Genomic DNA, 21876 nt, shown 5'->3' with positions numbered 1-21876 from the left:
AGATGAGATACTAAGAGTCACAATTGCCAAGGCAGTACTAAAACTCAAAAAACTCTGTTGAAGGACGGTGGCAATTTCTGAGAACATGGAAGACACACACCAAGAAACTCACACTGCAATGAAATCCTTCCTGGCTGTACCACCAGACTGGAAGAGCCCTCTGCTACCAGCGTTCCAGTTCCACAGGTTCCCAGTGTGACTGAGGCACGTTCCTCCCACCAGACACACCTGCCCTCCACCCCTCACTCCTGGCTGCAGACACAGAGCACGGCTCAAAGGCACAGACCCAGACTGCTGCTCTGTCTCGTGGCAGACTTGGCCAGGCTCTTGAGAGGAAAATCAAAGATGGGCAACAACCTGCCTGAAGGGAAAACTCAGCTTCCTCACTATGTGCACAAGGTGCCTGGAAGCTCCTCTGGCACAAACATTTCCTCACAGAACTCTGTTTCTCCTCATCATCTGGGTTACACCCAGCACTGTTACACCATTACCTTCAGCAACACTTCATAGCAAAGCATTCCCTGGGATCCATTTCCCAGGATATTTCTGTTTCCCAACAGCCACTGCAAACAGAAACGTGCCTGATTATCACCCTTGGTTCCCCTGCTCTCCACAACCAGCTCCCAAGGCTGACCAGCCCAGAGCTCTGCCTCAGGAATTAACCCTCAGCCAGGTATCTCCAGGCACAGTATCTGGCAGTCTTCTGCCACAGGGAATGTGTGTGAGACAGAGGAAGGGCTTCTGCTGGAAGGAAGAGCCAGCAGGGACATGCAGACCCTTAGTAACTCCACTCTCAGGCTGCACATCAGAGGTCTGGCCATACTCTTTGGCTGAGAAAATCCTATTTCTCTATTCTACTGCTCTGTGCCTACCCCATGCCCACAGCATTTGTTCTCAACCATTTTCTCCACCACCAGCTCCCACGAGCTTCAGGCCTATTTCTCCTCGTGCCCAACATCCCAAACCCTGGAAAATGACTCAAGCACAGGGCACTTACACAGGCTTGGCCTTGGCCAGCTGCTGCCTCCTTCCCACGCCACCGGAGTCAGTGGTGGAAACGCTGACAGTGTGAAGGCAAGATGGCTTTCCTGCTGCCCTGCCAGCATCCCCAGGCCGGGAGGAGCCCTGGCAGGAGGCCCTGTGGAGGGACAGGAAGCATTAGTGAAAGCTGGCAGGGGCTGGGGCCAGCCCTACCACCCCATCCCTGCAGACACCTCCAGCGTGTGTGAGGCAGTGCATTAAAAATTAAATTAATGCCTTGGGACCTGCTCTCGTGTCCTGGGGGCTCCACACAGAAGGACCCAGTCACAGGGGATGGCTACAAAGAAATCCAATCCCAGAGGATGCAGAGTAAAGTTTTTGCCCCTCTTAAAGCCTCTTCTGTGGTGCAGCAGTTTGAGGCTCAACCCCAGGGGTTAAAGGTGTCCATGCACCAGGGCTTTTCCTCGTGGGCACCAAAAGGGAAATGGGGAGGGAAGGTGTCCAAAAGCCTCAGTGTTTATCTGTCCCAAGAAAATCTGCACGATTCTCTGCAAAAACCTTTTCCCCTTGTTGCCAAACATCCTCTTCCCTTGTGCTTCACCATAGTTTTACCCCTCCATTTCCTCTGGGTGCATTAGAAATGCAGCTAATTAGAAATTTAATGGCTTTTAAGCTGACAGAGAGTAGGTTTAGATGGGATATCAAGAGAGAAATCCTTCCCTGTGAGGGTGGGGAGGCCCTGGCACAGGTTGCCCAGAGAAGCTGTGGCTGCCCCATCCCTGGAAGTGCCCAAGGCCAGGCTGGACGGGGCTTGGAGCGACCTGGGAATAGGGGAAGGTGTCCCTGCCCATGGCAGGGGGTGGAATGAGATGAACTTTAAGGTCCCATCAACCTAAGCCTTTTTGGGATTCTGTGAAAAATACACACTGGACAGTCTGTGTGATGTGACAAAACAAAGTTGTCACGTACATTAGTCCATTAACTACTACAGGGAACAAAGTTAAATTCCTGGCTCTGAGATTCTATTCACTTCTCTGACATTATGGCCACTTTTCCTATAGAACCTGAAGCTGGGTGAAGGTCAGGTTAAGACATCAGCACATGCTCCAAGAACCCACCAGCATAACTAGATTTTTAAGTGCTCTCTGTGGTGATTACCTTGCTCCAATAACGCTGGGGTGGAATTCCTGAGGCTGTGATCCCTCATTCAGTTCCAGGCAGCTGGACCTCGTGCAGGGATGTGTCAGACACCAGTGGAACCCCATCCAGGTGCAGTCACTGATGGTGAACTCCCAGATTGAATCCCACAAATGATGGCTTTGGGTGTCACTCTCTCAGTGTCTGGTGGGCAAAGAGCTCCCAGGGCCATAATTCTGTGTTAGAAAGGATCTGGCCAAAGGAAAAAACAAACAAACAAACAAAGTCAAAAGCAGCCAAGCAGAGCAGATTTTAAGGGCTTAAGGCATGGCCTGCAGGATTTCCTCAGAGTTCCACAAACAGCAAGTCATCCTTTCATAAAACCTGACTTTCAAACTGCAGGCAAAAGTCCTGGAGTGTCTTAGAAACCCCAGGTCTGGTTTTCAAGTGTCATCAGTCTCGTCTGTGCACAGGCAACAGACCCCAAATTCCCTCACCACTCCCAGAGTGGGGCTGGATACACTGTCCATGCAGCATCTGCCAACTAGGAAGGGGAATCTATTGATAAATACAATTTTATCAGCCCCCACCCCTGCCCAGCCATGGGTCCACAAGCCACCAGCAACGTTCAGCAAAACAATAAGAGAATCATGGAACTGCAGTTGGGAGAGTTCTGGCACAGGAGGGAAACGTGGGCTCATCTATTTATAAGTGCAGTCTGGAGCAGTTTCACTGATCACCCTATAAATAGTGCCTTGCATGAAACCCAAAGCAGTGCATCTGGTATTTCATACCTTCCTGCTCCTTGTTCTGGAGCAGCAGTCCTCTGCAGAACATCCTCTCCCCTCTACTTCTGGGGTAATTTTAAAAGCTTTTCGAAGTTTATTCCTAAATTCTCGAATTCAAGGTCCAAACACCTTGTTTGCACAAGGGGAAAAGAACCAGGAGGACTATTTAGCCTTTTGCAGAAAGGCTATGAAGGGAAATCTTCCTCCTGCCAGGCTGTACCTACAACATTTACTTCAGCACTTTCCCTGCTCCCTTGAAAACCCACTTGTAAAGGTACCAAACCCTGGAGGGAAGATTGGTGCCTCATTAGCAACACCAGCTAAGGCAGGAGGAAGGTTTAAAAGCCTGCTAATATTCTGATAATAACAGTTTATCCATGCCCAGAGGATCCCAGCCATCTGTCAGATATTCCATCACAAAGCAGAATGAGTGGATGGCTGAGGGGGAATGTTGAATTGCAGAATTAAATCTTAATTGTGGGATAGTTTCCTGGGCTCTTACTCTCAACTTTTATCTTTATTACAACTAGCCAGAGGTCACGATGCTTTAAATTCCTGTCTTCCAGGGTGGATGTTATTCCCAAAGCCTAGAACAAGTTGGAGGGCTATTGTTTAATCCACTCTCCCTCTAGGAGCAAAAACAAAGTCAGAAAAACCGGAGCAAAACTTGCACAGCAGGTGATGCCTCTTGCATCCTTCCTCTCCAGGAATCCTGTCTCCTGGAGCTTTATTTCCAGTTAACTGAGTAGTCACCTCAATTTCAGAGGTTATGACTTCTTATCCAGGTTATTTTCATGAGGAAAAATGTGATTTTTACAGAGCCAAACAAGCTGATCTTTCCCCAAGGACCCACCCAGCATACTTATTCTTACTCACCTGGAAATCCATGTCTGCTCTGGTCCCAGGGAAGCAGCAGTTCCAAACCCACACGGGATCCTCTGAGGCAAAACTGAGGTTGGGATTTCACAAAAAAACATCCAGAGCTTTCTGAATTTGCAGGCAATCCAGTTTCATACAAAAGGCTGGTATCTGAGAGAAGAAAATACCAAAATGACTCTCAGGAAAGTTTGAGAAGTGGGGCAGTTGATGGGAATAGACCCTGTACAGTCACAGGTTGCTGGTTTTCCCTATCCCTGAGTACTTTCGGGGCCTTTGTGCTGTCTGTGGAAAACAGAACAAACACAGGGGACAGCACAGTGATTTTCTCAGCCAAGAGATGAACATTTTTAAGCACCTGACAGACCAGAATTTGACTTTTTTCCCCCCTGCATTCACATTCGAGGTTCCTTTACACCTCAGTGCTTTCATCACCTTTAGGAAATGGAAGCCTAGAATGGAAAAACTGCCTTTAACACGGGACAAAAAGAGTCTGGTGCTGGAATTTCCAGTTGAAATACACCGGTAAAGATTTGTGATTGCAACTTTCCCCTGGAGCTCACTGGAAAATGTCTACAGTTATTTAAAATCCATATTGAAGTCACAACGTTTGGATCTTCCTTGGGACATTTGAGGATGCAGGAATTGGGTGCAGTGTTGAACAAAAACAAAGCCATGGGTTACACTAAACATATTTTGTGGTACAAGGATCTGAAACCCACAGAAGGAGAAGGTCCCAAAGTTTGTAGAGAAAATAAAGGGGGGGATTTCTGGAAAAGCACAGCCCACAGTAATTGTGGTCCCTCCCCAACCTTATAAACACAGCTCCCCACTCCAGAAACAAACAGGAGCTGTGTTTACACGGGAGGAAGTTGTAGCTTGTCAGGATACAGTTGTATAAATAATTTAAAAAATGCCCCAGTACATACTGCATGTCCTTTTAGAAAAGAAAATAAGAGAATGGAAAATTCTGTTTTCCCACCGTGGGCAGAAAGTCATTCAAGTGTCTGTGACACACAGGCCAACGCCTGCTGGAAGTTTCCTTCCTTGAGCTTTGGATCAGCTCCACGGTGAGAACAGAGAAAGTCATCCACATCCTTCCAATTCAGGTGGAAGAATTCAGGGTGCACTTTCCACTTGGAACGCAAGTTCTGTGTTTATAGTGCACAACAGGAAAGGAAAACAAGGGTTAATTGTGACTGCAGAGGAATATGACGGAAAATGCAGATTTTTTTTTTTTTTGGTGACTTTTTGTTTCATTTTAGAGTGAATCCCAAGAGCCAGAATAAGGCACATTAATGGAGCATTGAGGGGAAAAATGTATTAAAAAAAAAAAATCTTGCTCCCTGAAGGATCAGAAGCCCAGACATGCTCTGTTATCGTGGTCCTTCAGATCATGAACCAACTGACCCTGCTACACTTGCTGTGTGTTCTGTAGGACCAAGGTGTGTTCCCAGGGAAGCTCTAACTCTGGGACAGCTGAGATAACCCAGACTCACTGTTCAATCAACTTTTAATTTGGTACATGGCTTGGAGCTCTCACCGTTGCTGGGCCGAGCTGTCCAAGGGTGGTGATGGCAATAATTCCTTTATTGCTCTTTGGGCACTCAGGAGTCTCCTGGTCTGTTCTCCCATGGAGTTCTGGTCTCATCTCACCCATTTTTCTCCCATTTTTACCACTTCCACACTTGCTGCTCTTTACTGACCCAGAACCAGGAAAGCAGCCCGGAGCGTTCTCTGCTGGGAACAGCAGATCCCAAAGAGGCCAAGATGGGAAAAAAAGATCCAGGTTCAGATCCATGCTTAAAAAATAGTAATTTTTAAATTCCCTGGTCCAGATGAATGCACATGGGTAAACTGCCCCCTGCAGAGTGTTCCCATGGAGCTGGGAGCACCCAGGGACAGCAGCTTGGAGGGTGCCAAGGGCAGGGTCACTCCATCAGCCCTGGGAATCATAGCCAGGCTGATTTCTGCCTTAGGAGAGACTGGAATGCTTTATCTCCAGAAGCCCAACTAACAGAAAGAACACTGAAATGTATTTTATCACTGTTTCCCTTACAGATTTAGGTAGAAGAAGAGTAATGTAAAATTTGACACGTTCAGAAATCTTCCTAAGTGACTTTGACATTGTGACAAGGGAGGAATCTGGGTCAACTCCCTCTCCTGCTCCCTTTTGTTTTCCAGGAGAAAAGGATGACACTACTTTTGTTGTTGCTGTGATTGCTGCACCTGCTACTAAGGGCTACTCTTGAGACACAAAAAGGAGCTTAATACAGGGAAAGGATGAGACAGAAGTACAAAACTAGTTTAGCTCTAGTATGTCATTTATCAAATCAAGGCACGAATTCCAATTTCTCAAGCAGAGGCCAAGCCAGTTCTGCATGTGCTGAACACAGGACACACTTTGGGCTCAAATCCATCAGGAAAGCACCAGATCCACCTGCTGAAGGTGATGGTGGAGAAATTCAACACAAATAAAGTGCAAGTTTTTTCACCCCTGTGAGTAATGAACTATCGGGACCATTCCCTTTGGGACGCACTGAGAGCTCATGAATTCTAGCAAATACCAGAGTAAAACATATTTGTGAAGGTGATCCCGTGGCTTCAGGAGGAAATTCCAGCTAGATGAAGGAATTCCTCCCTGAGCTTTGATGACCTGTGCCATGGAAATACTAAACAATCATGGAGGTTCCTTCTAGTCCTAAAAAACAATGTACAGACACTTCAGTCACTTCACCTTTAACACTCAAGTCACCTGTTGATAGGTCAATGCAAATAAAGACTTACTTTCCTCTTCAAGCAGAACGCTGAATTCTGTGCCATTTATTATTCCTAAATCCTCAGCAAAAACCCCTCAGAGAACTCAGGCAGGAGGAATGGGTAAAGGATCCAAAGATTTACCCGGGGCAAAAGGGAAAATGTGCAAATCCAGCTCTGAACTCCCTGAACTCCTCTTTTCAGGAAACTGGTAAGAACTTCATTATTATTGTTAAAAGTGCAAGTGTTGACTTCAGTCAGCAGCTCCAAACTGGGGAAGCAAAGACCCAGATGTGTAATTCCACGGGAAACCAGGCTAAAAATCCCTGTGAAATTGTCCAGGGCTGTTGTTGCTCTTATCCCGTGTTTCAGTGGAGCTGAACTAAGAGCTGAAGGAGGGAAGCTGAAGTCCACATACCTCTGGATGGTTTTCCAGCTCCTTCCAAGCACGGACACAAAGGTCTCTTCTCATCCCTCAGTCTGGGTGACGTCACAGGTGCCTCCTTAACTCCCAGCTGGAAGTTTGTGATAAGGAAAAGCAGGAAACAACCCTACAAATAAACAAAGACATGTTCCAGGTGGACCCACACCCATCTAAAAATGGAGACTTTCCATTATGGAATTTACTTAGCAATAATCCATATCTGCTTCTGTAAAGGTATATTCAATATATTTTTTTAAAGTTCATCAAAGGTTCCAATCAGACCAGTTCAGGAAAACCAAGAATAACCTCAGTTCCCATTCCAGGGCAGTTGTTTGGAAATATCTTATTCTCCACTAACTAAGCTATGATAAAGGTATCACAAATATACTTGATTTGTGCACGTAATGACAACAGGTAAAACCCCTGTACTTCAGAACCTCTGGGGCCCCACCACGAGCTTCCATCTTTTAAGGTATTCACATTTTCTCTGTGCCTGTAAAGGTGCCAAAAAGACTGTTTGTTTGCTATTTGCCATCAGATCTCAGAAACAATTATTTTTTTAGTGTAAATTTTTTTTAAAATAGTTAAAAGTCTCAATTTCTTCCTTCCTTATACACATACTCACGTTTTATCAGGGATTTTAAGACACTTGACCTTTTTTTTCTGAAATCCCTGCTCCCGGAGTCAAACGATAAATCAGAAGAATAAGAATGTTTCAGAGCTCAGATCTCTTGACAGGCTGTGCTGTTCTACCCAGCAAAGAAAAAAATAAAGTTTATTGTCTTTTTTAGCTTTAAAAAATGCATCCAAGACCCCTGAAAGGCAAATACAGAAATTCACCTGCCTTTCTTTTTTTCTTCAGTCTCACAGGATTCAAATCTCCCTCCTCTCCAGGAGGATGTAATTTGGGGATTTTAAGCTGTGAGGGCTGCAATGGTGCCCGTGAACCTCCTGGGTCGTGGTCAAAGCACAGGAGGGTGGAGACTCCTGCAAAGCCAGGCCTGGGCTTGTATCTGCTTCTCTCCCTGCTTCCATCCTTAGGGTTTTCCATAAGGCATCGATTTCGTTTTCAAATATGACTTTTACGTAACCGGGACATTTTGTGCAAACCTGGTTAACTCCGTGCCCTCAAAATATCCTGCGCTTTCCAGCATATAAATCCAGGCCTTGACATCGAAAGAATGCTTGGCAGATCCAGCAGGAAGCACAGCCAAGAGAGATGTCAAAGGTATTTGAGAGGTTTCCAGTCAGCCAAGGATATTAACACCTTGCCTGAACTTAAAAGGAGCAAGATTTTTGTGGCATGAAAAAGTGATTTTAAGACGATTTTTTATGTGTTCCGCAAAATGTTTGTGTGCTCTGAATGCACCATCACGGGGAGAACCCTCCAAGAGCTGTAAATATTCATTCACAGTCCTGGCTGGATTTGGGAGCCGCAGCCAGTTTCTTGGACAAAATCTCCCTCATGTGTGCACAGAAATGGAATTATCTGGAATCCAGAAGAGCTGAAAGGGGGAGAGGTGCTCCCAGGTGACAGCCTGCCATGTCTCAGCACAGTTTCACTGTGTATCTCCTCAGAAAACTGGCAGGGACAAAAACCAAAAGAGAGTCTGCCTTTCCAGTGCCTTGAACTCTGAGAGAAATGGGAGTGGAAAGGATCCCAGAGGGCTGCTTCTCTCAAGGCACACCCAGACCTGTGTTTGATCCTTCTTCTGACAGCCCTTCAGCCACAGCCCTCCCTTCCCTCTCTCTGCACCTCTTCAGCTCTCCCAATTCTAAAGGCTTAGCCAAAAATCCAGCCCAAATGGTGGCCCATGCAGAAGCAGCACAGTGGGGTTTCCACACTGTGTTGGCACTCCCCAGATTTTCACTGGCGTTGCTTCGGAGCGGTTCTGCACCAGCCAAGGGGCTCAGCAGAACTTCCCCCCGGCTTCTGCAGAAATCAGGACATCTTTTCCTCTAAGTCCAGCAGAGATCTCTTAAAATCCCAGCCAGCTTTGGCTGGATTTTCCAGGCAAACCCCCCTGTTTGTCCCGGGTGCGGCAAGGGAGCCGTGTTGGCTGCAGGAGCCGGGAGGAGGGAGCTCCGTGCCAGGAGATAGCAGAGGCCATGGAGCTGGCCCCAGCCCCCTGGACTGCTTCCCACTCCTCAGAGCCAACAGGTCTCCACCCAAGACACAGCCTGGGACTTCCCACCCCTTCCCAGAACGCCAGCAGGCTCTGGGTTTTATGCTGAGGCCCCAGACAAGATCCCCGTGTCATCTGTGCCACCACTCAGAGCCTGCAGGCCAGCACTCCCCCCACAGGTTTTCCAGTGCTTTCCCAAATTATTTCGTTGATCCAGGCATACTTCAAGGCATCACGTTTGGCAGAAAAATGAGATTTCCTTCTCTTCCACCAGTCTTTCCTATTCTGCCCCCTGTTCCTGCATCACATCACTCACTGCTGCAGGAGAACTTCCCTGTCCCCACGGACAAGCATCTGCCTGGAAAACAGGATCAGCTTCCCTTCAGCAGGGAAGGCTGGAAATGGGACCAAGCAGGCACAGAGGCAAAAGCACTTTCTAGAATCATCTGGCCCCTGTCAACCTTGGAACTCCAGGGGAGACCTGGGCCCTCCCTGGATGATCCCTTCTCTGGCTTTTCCAGTGCTGTCCACACTGCCAGGCCAGGCTGGCGCCACAGACAGGAGCCAACACACCCGAGTGAGCTGCCACCAAGGCAGGGACAGCTCTTCTGCTCCTGTCTGCAGCTGACCTGACTCCACAAGGAACAGCACTGAAGAGGTGGCCAAGCACAGCAGAGGTGGAAATGCCAGAATCAAAGGAACAGAGACTCCCTAACTAGGAATAATTGCCTGAATTCCCTCCCCTCTTACATAGGCCACAACATCCCTCATTTCTTTCACCAGCAATAAATTCTGGGTAAACTGGATTACATCTTGGTTTAGGTTTGTCTTCCTCAGAGACTTGGGGGCTCCAAGAGGAGAAGAATTAATTATTCACTCATGCAGCCTCTTACACTGCTGCAGTGATTACTTACCCTCCTCACTGAAAACACAAAACCCCCTCAGAACAAATAAAAAACACCAAACTGCTCCTCTGATGGAAGTTTTCAGCCCTCTCCCCCCTCCGTGGATTGCACAATTTCAGTGTGATGAACTATTACACACTATTTTTCCCAGTGGGCCCCAGCCTCCTGTCTGCCTCCAGGAAAAGTGATCCCTAACAGCAACAAGTAGGTACCGTGGTTTCTCCCCACCTTTCCTTTCCGCTCTTAACTCTGCATTTCTCATCTCTTTGCTGGTGTCTGGGTTGGTTTGTTTTTCCTGGTGCTCCCTAACCCTCACCACTCATCCTCATCACTTGGCTTCCATTCTCTCCCTGTTTATCTGGTCACGCTCAGGCTTCATGAAACCTGTTTCAGCCATGCTGACCCACCAAATTCCACTCCACCAGACCTCACCCTGCACTCATACATCCCTAAAAGTGCTGTCTCCTTCCCTCCTTCCTTCCATCCCAGCTAAGCTCACTCAGCCCTCTCTTTTTCCCTCCCACACTGGGGAGCAGTGAGAGGGCAGGAAATGGTGCTTCCCTGCACTTTATACCTCCCAGATTTTGTCCCTGGAGCAGGAATTGGAGGAAGGATTTCCGTGCCAGAACGTGCTCCGTGCCCACAGAAGAACTCTAACAAGCCTCTCCCTGGTAGGTGGTGGTGTTACTGAGGTTTTACAGTGTCTAAATTCGTGATACTTTCACAGAATGACAAATCACACATCTGTGGTAACTGCCTTCCTGAACAGCGAGTCAATAAAGTTTAACCAATCTATAAAAAATGTCATATAATGTGGGACACACTCGGTTGTGAGGAAGAGCTGAAGTGCCTTTGTTCAAAGTTAACCCAAGTTCAACCTGGGTCTGACACCGAGGGCAAGATGCTTCATCTGAAGAGTTCAAATCTGACACTCACAAGCTACTGGAAAAGGGGAACTGGGAGCCTCAGACACTGTGTCTGTGTCAGTTCTTGGCACAGACACCTTAACTTTCCATAATATGTTTTCTCAGCAACTGAAGCTTTTGGGAGATGTCGGTGTCTCAAGACAATCTCTGCACGTGGGTTTTCCTCCGAGCAGTTTTGAGATGCTCTACCAGTTAGTTTTTGAGGAAAACCAAACCTGTTCCCACCCTTCTCATCTCTGCTCTGCTGCAGCCATTCCCACTCAGCCACCACCTCCAGAACATCACAGGCAATTAATCCCACCAGATGCTCCCCTCTCCTGCAGCTCTGTTCAGGAAATGCTCGGCCACATCAAGCTCCTTTGGGTATTTTTACCCTGCTCAAAGCCAGCCCTGTGGCTCTCACCCCAAATTGCTCCTTTGCCCACCTCCAGTGGTGCTAGAAAGAATTTTCCTTAACCAAAACCAACTGTTCTGCCCTCCCTTTTCCAGAGAGAACCAATGTACATGGATTGCTATGCCTGGAAGTCCATCTCTGATATTTGCCAGCATTTATTTACCATCTCCTGAGATGCACAGCTCAGCTGTGCAAACAAGGAACACTTCTGAGCAAACTAATCACCCTGCAATTAATACCCAAGCATTGTCTAATGGAGGAGGCCAAGTTATTCTAACAGCCACGAGAGAAAGAAATTAGTGTAAATGATATTTAACCCACCTGCAGAGCGAAAAAAAAAAAACAAAACCTATGGCTTGGTAAGAAACAGCAGAGTCGGTGAAAAATGGCCTAGGAATTGAGAGCAGGCCTTGGGATCCTAAATAAAAGGTGGAACAAAGGGGGCTCACCCAATGTGAATGCCCTCTGCGGATCTGGATCTACCTGTGACTGACCTGGAACCCAAAGCTCTGGGATCCTCCACCTCCCACTTCAGTTCAAGCACAACAAGTCACAGTCACGGTCACGCACCAAACACTGAGGAAATGCGTGAGAGATCTCCACACCCAATTTTCTCCGTCCTTTTCCTGACTGTTTGGAGCCTCCCAAATCCCTCTTAGTCCCTCCAAAGTAATTGCAATAAGATGTCCTGTCATCACATCGAAATGTGCCTGTTCAGTGTCTGCAGGGTTTGTGCTCTGAGTTCAGAGGGAGGCTCTGCAGCATTCCCAGGGACCAAGTGACCCCTCCCTCATCCCAACCAGCAGCACCGGTCCATGGGCTTTGAGGGTTATGGATGTTGGGATGGATATCCAGCTCCTCTGAGACCAGCAAAGGCCTAGCCAAGTGTTGAAGATTAATTTGCTCTAAGTTAGCAGCAAGCCCTAGTAATCAATTTGTCATCTCAGTTCCATAAAGTTCTGCCAACCTTAACATTCCCGCTCCTTGCATGGCAATCTGTTCTCATTGCTAGCTGCTATTCTATATATCAATTATATTCTGATATTGTTCAGAGATTCAGCACAGACCTGCCAGATCACTCACACCACAGCCAAGCCAGATCCTTCAGGGTGGCACCAGAGGCTGGACCACCAGGACACTGCACACACACGTTTTCCTACACTCCCAGGGATAAAGTGTGCATGGAAATCAGGAATAGGGCAAGGCAGCAAGGCTGGAAGTGCTTACACCTCTGAGGAGAAGGTTTTCAAGGGTCCCACGTAAATTCAAAGCCATGTGATTTTTTAATTGCCACGGAAATTGCTCAGTAAACAGACACAGGCCTTCAGGTCCCTCTTGTTCCCAGTCCCCAGATACCATCACCATTCCATAAAGGAGCTGGGAACTGGAAGAGCAGTGCAGACATTGAAATGTAAATGAGGTACAATCACCTTGCTTGGCTCCAGGAGGGTTACTTACCCCTGGTGACTTCTGAACCAGAGCAGGGCTTAACAAAGCAGGGCATAAGCACTCAATTATTATGGACACGTGTTTACCCTGCAGATGCACCGGGATGGCAACTTGTGTCGTAGGAAGGGTGTGGGATAATTTACGATAACAAAGTCAAGTATGTGTTGTTCCTCTAAACTTTGCTTATTGGCCTCAGATCCTTCTCTCCTTGAAGCTCAAGGGCTGTTCTGAGGGATGCTGAAGTGCCTTGAAACCGGCTGGCATTGTGGGAAAACTCAAAAACAGGAACAAGAGCCTTCTTGCACTGGAAAACACTCCCTGGGCAAGCAGAGGTGCTCTCACTGGTGCCCCCCAAAATAATGCCTGCTAAACTGGCCCAGCCCCTGCAAGAGGCCCAACAGCCTCAGCTCCCACTGAAGCCCAGTGAGTCACTCCCACCTGTTCCAGGTGTGGGTTTGTCCGTGCTCCAGTGCTCCCAGGAATCAGGAATTCACTGCCCTTTCCTGCGCTTGGACTTGTTTCAGCACTGCTGAAAGTTCCCGATTCCCCACTGCCTGTCCCTGCCCGTGCACCCAGGGTGTTCACTCCCTGTGGTTCTCCAGCCTGGCTCAGACTCATCCTGGGGGCACAACTTCCCCCCAGTGTCACCTACTGCTGATGGAAAGACTCTCCCTGACTCTGAGAGCCGGGTGTAGGACAGCTCCCACCCCGTTTCACTGCTGTCAGTCCCACAGTTTTTATGTTCAACTCCAGCCAGAAGTGCACTCTGCCCAAACACATTCAAACCCCAGCCATTCATCTTGGCTTTGATTGATAAAGCTTCACATCATTCTAATCCATGGGAAGCTGCTCAGGAGATGGATCCATTCCATGTAGGCTTTTCTTTTCATCTACCCAGGTGCCCTTTGATCTTGTGAATCTCTGTATTTAATTATGGGAGTTGAAGGAGGTTCATATCCTATCTCCTGGTACACTCTGCTCTGGTCTGTCCTTTCTTTTGCTGTTTGGGGAAGGAGAGTGCAATTCTTGGAAGCACAGCTCTTTAATTTTAATAGATTACAAGTGCTAGAGTAAGCTCACCTTCAGTTGCTCCTCATTGTTGATGCATGAATAAACAACTGGCAGGGGAAGGAGAACATTCCAAAAAGGTGCTTCTAGATGAATAGAGTCAGCAGCCATAAAGGGCCCCAGTGATTTCCTGGGGCACAAAGGCCTTGGTGGTATTGCTCTGCCACTTGCAATCAGCATAAACGTAGTACTTGACAGTTTTCCTTGGCTGCTGAAAAACAATAATAAAAAAATAAAACCAAACAGAATTAGGAGAAACAACAACAGCAAAGGCTACACAGCACCCAAATTAACAGGGCAGAGCATGGAAAGGGAACTGTGGCTTTGCAGTGAGTAGAACAGATAAAGAAGTGGGATGCAACAACAAAGGAGGCTGGGAAAAGCTCCTCTTACTGAATTTCTGTCTCTGTCTGGCTTGACTGAGTTTGCCCTCTCATATTTGTACCCCAGAACATCGTGGGATGCACTACAGCAGACTTCAATCACCACACAGGCAGGTCAGGACTTGGATCCCTGACCTCAGTGAAAGGGAATCACTCCTTGAGACCCCAGGCCAGGCTCACACAAGCTTTGCACCACCAGAACATCAAGGACTGTGGATTTGGCCGGAGAGGTTGGATCCCGAGCAGAGAGTTCCTCATTTCACCCCAGCAGCTGTACTGTGGAGCTCACTCGGGGCAGGATCCTCCCGATCCAGACACCCCCAGCCGGGCTGGAGCAAACCAGGCACACTTCTCAGTGCAGCAGTGAGTGCTCTGCTCCTCTGGTAATTAGCTGAGCTAGTACCCCTTTCAGATGACTTATTTTTAGTCCTTGCCTGCAGGGAACTGAGCCTTTCAGAGGCTCCAGAATGGGTCAGCTGGAACAGGCTGTTACATTATGTATGTACCAGCTCCTGCTCAGCAATATCCACGGGCTGGGACTCGGGCAGCAGCAGGAGCACCTCTACCTGGGTTTTCCAGCCACCACAGAACAACACACTCCTCATGTCATCCCAACTCACCATGGCCATTCACAGTGTCCCCTGATGCACGAACCCCAAATGTGTGTCTAAAATTAAGGTTCCACATCAGCCGTGCCTGGTATGGCTCATTAAAAATGGATCGTCCTTTCAGGCTCCGACACATAAGTAGGGAAATATATTGCTCAATACACATGAACTGCTGGAATAAAATATCCATTACCTGCATGCCCCTGCTTCAGCAGAGTACTAGGGAACGGGGTGGTGATTAAAACAGCAGGACTGTGCTGTCCCTGTTGTTGGGTTATGCTTTAAAGCCCTCAGGAAGGCGGAGGAAGTGAGGTCAGTGAAGTGGCTGATCATCCTGCAGCACACAGAGTCCCACAGCACGGGAACAGGCCTTTGTCCACAGAACAATCCAGCTTGGCCTGTTCCTCCTTGGAAGGTCACCCCGAACAGGAGAGCAGGAGCACTGGAAAGCAGCCAACCTCAGAGTTCCCACTGCAAGCATGGAGCAGTCCCAGGTGCTAGGGAGAGTTCTGCTGGGGAATAATGAACTCACAAACTTGTTTTTCCAGAGGCAACAGCAGAGCCCTGTGCCACAGCCCTACAGGCTTCCCACTCCAAGAATTCTCCATGCCCAAGCACTTTTTGGATAGGCCAGCTGCTTCATTGTTATTAACAATGCCTCATTAGCCAAACCTGACCCTTACACGTTTCCTTTTCGAAGCGAGGGGCTGCTGTTCCCTTTCTGAACACATTGTCTCAGAGAACACGATGCACTGGTTTGTTGGTACCTGCTGCTTCCACTCCAGGTGTTTGCTGCAGGTGAAGCGTGTGAGGGACAAATCATACCCAAACATTTTGGCAAACCATCCCCAGCTGCACCACGGCCTGTACCAAGGGTGATGAAGCAGGCACAGCTGAGGTGGATTGGCAGTCCCAGTGACAGCACGTCACACTCGTTGCTCTGCTGTGGATCCACACTATTTCAGAGGAGACAGACTGCTTACAGACGTGTTTCTTGATGTCTGGGAACAGTGCATGAACCAGCACCACTCAAAGAACAGAAAAAAGGATGGTGCCTTATGTGCTGTAATAGGATTAAACTGCTTTTGGAGCTCAATTAGCTGACTCATGATTTTAACTTGCTACCAAGAAAGCAGCAAAGCCACTCGTGGGATGTATGGCAAACACCTCCTCCGAGGATGGATCCTCCAGCATGTAAAGTTGCAGGCACGTGTGCCTGAGCTGAACACAAACCTTCACCAAAAGATCTGTTTTGTACCAATGATTTGGGCACAGAAAAGATGATTTACCAAATATGGCTCTTACATTAACCCTTCTGCCTGAGGCTCCTCTGCAGAGTAACTCAGTAGACAACACGTCTGTGTGAACAAACCCAGGGATCTGCACTAGACCTTCATTAAACCCTCTGTACACACCCAACTGCCTGTTCTCACAGAATTCTTCATAAAATCCCTGGAGCTGCAATTGCCAAACTCCAGCCTGCTCCTGAACTCCAGCCTCCCCACGTCATCCCTGCGCTGCAGACTCGGGGACCAATTAGTGACACGAGCTCCTGTCACCAAGGAGATCAGCAGGCACCTTCTCACAGAGAGCTCCAACGCTCACAGACTCCTCCTGAGCTCTGGATTTTGGCTCTGCTTAACATGTACCACAGCAGCAGATCTGCAGCACGGCTAAATAAAGCTTGGCACGGCTGGCCCCAGCGTTGCCACAGTTATCACGGTGCCTTGGCTCCTTCGATCCAGGATTCCTGCAAAGTAGGAAAGCACCATCCTTGCTGATGCTCACAAAAATTGCCTGGCTCCCTGTCACCCTGTGGGTGGGGAGCTCAGAGCCAGGGATCAAACACAGCTCTCCCAAGGCCCAGCTGAATGCCCAGAGCCCAGTATTCTGTTCTAGCAGATTCTTTCCTCTGTTTCTGATATGAAGAACCAAAGCTTCCAGAACAATTTGCTTCCAAATGGCCTGAGAAATCTCTCTGCCTGGAGACACAGGCCGTGGTGATACTGTCAGGATACCTTGTCTTTGCACTGTTTATATGTAAGGTTAATGTAAATTGTGTAAATCCACAGTGTATTGACCCATTTCAGTGACAGGAGCAGCAATTGCTCGATGAAAATGGTTTATAGCTCAGCAAAGCACCCCAACTATGCAAAAAAGCATTGTAAAAGCATTCACTATTAATTATTTAAACAGGGATATTTTTCTGTGATTTTGCATGGCTGGAATTATTTTGATTCTTTTTAAACTTGATTTGGATGCTCAGCAGCAGGATGAACACTGCTCGCTGCCCACGTTCTACCTTGCCATTTTTTAATGTTTCAACTGACATTTGCAGTGAATAAGTGTTTTGGTGCTTCCTCTGTATCATTCTCTGCACAGGAATAAGATCAGAGCCCAGTGTATAAGTTGCACATACCACCTTCAGAGATGTTGTGCTGTCCAGGGGTGTTCCCAGGCAGTCTGGTCCAGGCAGGAAGGAGCAGGGAAAGGAGGCTGAGGAGATCAGTGCCAGACCTGTGTGCGATGCTCACCTTCCCCACACGCCTTCTCAGCTGCTTCTTGGCTTCTACGTCTTCTTCTGAGTCACTAAAAACAAAACAAACGAAGATCAGTATTTTTTTTATGATCCCATTGCTCTCACATCTCCTCTCAAGTACTGGCAAATAGGTTTCACATTGAAAAACGTCATTTTTGAGGACAAGTTGAGAGGGATTGGAGGCAGAGGGAAGGCCACAGGCACAACTGCACTGAGCTGTGCTATGAAGGGGTTGTAGACCATCCATAGAGCTCTCAGAAAATCTCTGTCTTTAGTTGCCGTTAAATTTAAGCAGACTCTTGGCCAGAACAGCAATCAGGACACGAGCACTCACTCAGCAGTGATTTCCTAGAGCAACATTTCAGCCATTAGGTTTGGTGTTTGCTCACTTCACATCAGATGCTCCCCACTTTCACCCCTGGTTCAAACCACAGCGTTTCACAGACAGTCTGTGGTTGCACAAACCACTTCCCCTCCCCTGTGCAGTGACAGCAGTTGTATTCACAGAGGAGTTCTAGTAGGAACTTCCATGGGCCACAGCCTAATCCCCGCTGATCCGTGCCAACGAGACGCAGCGCCAGGGCCGGGGCCTTTTCCAAAGGCTGCAGTTTTGTCCTGCTCCCATCACTTACTGCCCAGGGGAAACGTGTGTTCAGCTGGGGCTCCACTGCCTTTGTTAGGCTGGAACCACTGACTCTGCACTTCCATTAACTGGCAGGGGGTGAAAGCCACGGCCCTGAGACAATTGGAGCACAAAGCGCCGGCACAGGGCTGCACCCAACTGCTGCTGGCAGCACTTTCATTCACTTCAGCCCCACCCTCCAACTGGGGCTTGATTGGGAAAGATTTGGTGCCACCCCACATGTTATTTGGATTTTAAAGCGTGTTGTCAGCTGAGTGCAACACGAGGTTTAGGCTGAGCAGTGACAGACTCGTGTATTGCAATTATAACTTGATTAAGTGTAAGTGGTCTCAAAAATCCCCCAGCCCACCCAGAGAGATCAAACCTCACAAGTTCTGTTCAATCAGTGCTATAGGGACGACAACCTGGTTAACCACTGGCTGCCCTCATTCCACAGCACCAATGCAAGTCTTGAATCATGAACCACCCTCAGCTCATCTAGACTGGGGTTTCCTGGACACTGTGGCATCTTCTCACACAACTCTGCCTGTCCAGGTCCACAAAGAGATTGGAAACTCCTGTCCCAAAGGGACAGAGCAGCCACCCAGACACACTGAGCACAGCTCCTAAAGGAATTCCATGGCTGAGCTCTGAACAACACACACACACACACACACACACGTGTCTAACTGATCCTTACCCACCGCCATCTCTCCAAGGGTAGAAAAAAAAATAAATCTGTGCTCCCTGAAGCTCCTCTTGTGTTTGTATTCACAAAACACAAACACCTCATTGAGCAGCAAGAGCCTGTCCAGTTTGCACCTCCTGGCTGTGCCTGTGTGGGTGGCTGTGGGGATGGAACAAGTGCTTTTATCCTCCTGTTCTTGCCTTGCAGGGTTTTATAGCTCGCAGACCAATGAGCCAGACCCATTGGATAGCACAGCTCCCGAGGAAATTCCCCATGCCTGAGCTCCCAACAATGCCTCCAAATGTCACAAAAAGTCAGCAAACACTCTGAAGACTCAAGTGCACGTTCTGGGCAGCAACATTGGGAACTCCCGGGCTTAGTATCCACTATCAAAAGCCCTAAAATGTCAGCACATTTCAAAGACCTTATCATGTTTTTTTTTTAGTCTCAGGCTCATAAAACCTCTGACTAAAAAAAAAAAAAAAAAAAAGAGAGAGAGAGAGAAAGAGATAAAATAAGAGCCATCTTTCCCATATTGCACTTATCTCCTAATAATAGCCCACACTCGTGTCAAAATCTGACAAAAGGTTTAGGAGCCTCCTGCTAAAGCTCTCTTACAGAATTCCACCCTTGCAGCTTCCTTTGGAACAGAAATTTGCTGCCTGGGAACAACCCACCAAGACCATTTCCAAGGCTCAAGGAACAGTGCAGCTCCCTGGGGATGCACAAGGACCAAGCACCTCAGTTTGTGATCGGTTCTCTTGTGTCAAACCTGCCTTGGGGAGGAAAACTGTTCCACCAGAAAGCACTTGGCACAAAGGAGGCACAGATGATGACTAGAGGTCCTGGGCCCTACAGAATAAGGACGTGGGAATAAGTCCTAAAACTGATCTTTGCAAGACTGGGCAGTCAATCGGCGCAGTGTTGGGATCCGTGTGTGTTATATAAATATCTGATTAAATATAACACTGGTCTGCTGCCACTTCATGTGGGAAAAAAAAAATCCATCCAGAGAAAGTGTGCAAGAAAAAATGAATTATCACAGCATGTTGTATAGGGGGTGTCTTCTTTCTGAGTTAAAAAAGAAGAACACAGGAGAAAATCTGTTGGGAACGCTAGTGAAAAGTACAAGGAAAAATACTGGAGAAATATCAATAAAACTTGTCCTCCAGCCTCTTGAACAATTGTTTTCTCGGTCTAGAGGGAAAGCCCAGAGTAAATTCACCGTTATCCTGTTTAGTGTACTTCAATGTGAGGGAAAAAAAAGCAGACTTAAACCCTAGGGAAGAGCATTCTCTTCTCCCTCAGAAGGGCTGCTCCAGAGTTTGTCTTCATTAGCCGTGGAGAGCAGTGACATATTATTTTTGCATTCCTGTAGACTGCAGCAAATTGTCCCTCTTGGCTGTCATTGTTTCCTACGGAAGCAACAATGGCTCCCATTTATCAGCAGCTGACACCACACGGCACACACGGAATTACGCTTTGCTCCGCGGCATCCGAGGGGATGGGGGAAATAAACCCCATTTATGGACAACACCCAGCAACCAGCACAGCCGGGGAAGGAAGAGCGTAACTGCTTCAAAAAACCAAGCACCTTCTCATGAATCACAGCGGCTTCTGCTCCTAAGCAGCAGCCCTGGAAGTGTTTGTAGATTTGAAAGTCATCTTACGGGATCGTAGAGGAAGAATCGAGGGAGGCGGTGAAAATTCACCGTTAAAGAAGGTTCTGATAAACCTGTAGTTTTGTGGGGACATCAAAGGATAGTGCAGCTGTTGGGGTGTCAAAGGGGGATTGTGTTCCTCCAACTCCTCACTGGGGTTAGCTCATGGTTGGTGTTATTGATGTTAAAATCAGAGCAAGGACCGGCCCCAGAGCCACTGCAGGCGCTTTGTGTGTCCCTTGCTGTCGGTGGGATGTGTGTCCCTGGTTCTATGTGCAGTGGGTAAACCCCCTCTCCCTCTATCCACCAAAAGTGTTTCACTGCAGGACACGAGGGCTCCTCCCCAGCAGGGCAGCCAACTGTCTGAGAAATGCCTGAACTTCTGTGTCCTCCCACAGGAATTCTGGGCTATGCCTTGGCTACTCCTCTGACGTCTGGTTTTGATAAGGGATTTGCAGAGCCTACTGTCTCCTAGGAATTCTGCAGGAAGAGCCTGGGTGAGGTCACTCCCTTTGCACTGAGTTTGCTCTCTGTGTGCCTGGCTGTCCTGGTGAACACGACCCTGCAGCGCTCAGGAGCGTTCCTGCTCCCTCAGGAGTATTCCTGCTCCCTCAGGCTCTGCCGACCCCTGGCTGGTTTGGTGTGTGCACACCCTGAGTGCTGCGAGGGGGAACAGGGCTGACATTAAGCAGGGCAACACAAGCAGCTTGGAGATGCAGCTGTGGGCTGAGTTCATTTATGAGCTCAAGTGCTGGCACAGCTCCCCTCACCCCGTTCCTCGGCCGCTACTGGCCCTTGGCCTGGCTCCGAGTGGCTGCGGGCCCTGGAATAATGGCTGGATTGTCAGCCTGCTTTATTCACGGAGCGGGGCACGCCAGGAACACTCGGGGAGAAGCAACAAGTAAGAGCAAATGCATGTTATTTTGCCGGGTTCCCAAGCAGCCTGCTCGGAGTGTGTGACTCGCATACGGCTCTTCCCCCCAGACTATTCATATCAGATTTCATCTCTGGCTCCGGGGTTGCCATGGAGACGATGCTGAGCCGCTGCCTTTGTAGGCCAGGAGATTTGTGAGTGCATCCCATCGCTCCTGCTCGGCACAGCCACGCAGGAGCCTGCTTAGCATGATCTGTTCAAATAGACAGGCATGGCAGCCAGCACACCCTGCCTTGCTCAAAACGCTTCTCTCTATCAAATCCTGCATTTTGGGGCTTCTTGAAGCCTGTCAGAGTCTGTTTATGTATATTACAGCCTATTTATGCTAAGTCACTGATTTACAAGAGATGTACAACCACACGTACAAAATCCTAAGAGCCACAGCCTGGCAAGAGTTAATGCTAAGAGCTATGCATTACCCTTGTTCTTATCTTACTCATTCCAGCTTTTTCACAGGCAGAGACAGTTGGGTTTGGTGAAGCCACAGCATAAACACCCTCTTTAGAAACCCAGCTCATGTGATTTACGATTAGGTTATTGTTTATCACGCCCACAGGAAGCCTGGGTGCTACAACACTCAAAGCACAGAGGGAGCACTTCCCAGCAGTAC

At 48.2% G+C, this 21876-nt stretch overlaps 1 long non-coding RNA gene across 1 annotated transcript; it reads right to left on the bottom strand.

Annotated features, from left to right (window-relative positions):
* Nucleotides 1-1094: 1094 nt before the first annotated feature.
* Nucleotides 1095-14030, bottom strand: LOC108500691. Its single transcript, XR_001875964.1, has 5 exons — nt 13844-14030; nt 6958-7090; nt 3783-3935; nt 2140-2370; nt 1095-1138 (listed from the first exon to the last, which is right to left on the bottom strand). It is a non-coding gene; the product is annotated as an uncharacterized LOC108500691 (long non-coding RNA).
* Between the last annotated feature and the right edge of the window lie 7846 nt (nt 14031-21876).

This window comes from Lepidothrix coronata, unplaced genomic scaffold, assembly GCF_001604755.1.
Source record: "Lepidothrix coronata isolate B3197 unplaced genomic scaffold, Lepidothrix_coronata-1.0 Scaffold92, whole genome shotgun sequence".
Lineage (NCBI taxonomy): Eukaryota > Metazoa > Chordata > Aves > Passeriformes > Pipridae > Lepidothrix > Lepidothrix coronata.
Note: the sequence above shows the minus strand (reverse complement) of the source record. Positions and strands in the feature narration are given on the sequence as shown.